The sequence below is a fragment of the Arachis duranensis genome, chromosome 9, assembly GCF_000817695.3.
Source record: "Arachis duranensis cultivar V14167 chromosome 9, aradu.V14167.gnm2.J7QH, whole genome shotgun sequence".
NCBI classification, from domain to species: domain Eukaryota; kingdom Viridiplantae; phylum Streptophyta; class Magnoliopsida; order Fabales; family Fabaceae; genus Arachis; species Arachis duranensis.
Window position 1 is genome coordinate 90,482,159 of NC_029780.3, and position 1,459 is coordinate 90,483,617.

Consider the following 1,459-nt stretch of genomic DNA (forward strand, 5'->3'; position numbering starts at 1 on the left):
ATCAAATAAGATAAAAAGAAGAGAATATGCAATGAATTCCAAAAACATCTGTGAAGATCAGTACTAATTAGATGAGCGGGGCTTTTAGCTTTTTGCCTCTAAATAGTTTTGGCATCTCACTCTATCCTTTGAAATTCAGAATGATTGGCTTCTTTAGGAACTTAGAATCCAGATAGTGCTATTGATTCTCCTAGTAAAGTATGATGATTCTTGAACATAGCTACTTATTGAGTCTTGGCTGTGGCCCAAAGCACTTTCTCTTCCAGTATTACCACCGGATACATACATGCCACAGACACATAATTGGGTGAACCTTTTTAGATTGTGACTCAGCTTTGCTAGAGTCCCCAACTAGAGGTGTCCAGGGTTCTTAAGCACACTCTTATTGCCTTGGATCACAACTCTTATTTCTTTCTTTTTTTTTTCTTTTTTTTTCGAATATTTTGTTTTTGAATAGAAATGCTTTTTCTTGCTTCAAGAATCATTATAATGATTTTTCAGATCCTCAGTAACATGTCTCCTTTTTCATCATTCTTTCAGGAGCCAACATTCATGAACCACAAATTCAAGATACATATGCACTGTTTAAGCATACATTCAGAGACAAAAATATTGCCACCACATCAAAATAATTAAACTGTTATAAAATTCAGAATTCATGCAACTCTTTTCTTTTTCAATTAAGCACATTTTTATTCAAGAAAGGTGATGGATTCATAGGCCATTCATAACTTTAAGGCATAGACACTAAGATACTAATGATCACAAGACATAAACATGGATAAACATAAGCATAAAATTCGAAAAATAGAAGAATAAAGAACAAGGAAATCAAGGAACGGGTCTACCTTAGTGATGGCGGCTCTTCCTTCCTCTTGAAGATCCTATGGAGTGCTTGAGCTCCTCAATGTCTCTTCCTTGTCTTTGTTGCTCCTCCCTCATGATTCTTTGATCTTCTCTAATCTCATGAAGGATGATGGAGTGTTCTTGATGCTCCACCCTTAGTTGTCCCATGTTGGAACTCAACTCTCCTAGGGAGGTGTTTAGTTGCTCCCAATAGTTTTGTGGAGGAAAATTCATCCCTTGAGGAATTTCAGGGATTTCATGATGAGTGGGATCTCTTGTGTACTCCATCCTTTTCTTGGTGATGGGCTTGTCCTCATCAATGGGGATGTCTCCCTCTATGTCAACTCCAACTGAATAACAGAGGTGACAAATGAGATGAGGAAAGGCTAGCCTTGCCAAGGTAGAGGACTTGTCCACGACCTTATAGAGTTCTTGGGCTATAACCTCATGAACTTCTATTTCTTCTCCAATCATGATGCTATGGATCATGATAGCCCGGTCTATGGTAACTTCGGACCGGTTGCTAGTGGGTATGATTGAGCGTTGTATAAACTCTAACCATCCTCTAGCCACGGGCTTGAGGTCATGCCTTCTCAATTGAACCGGCTTTCCT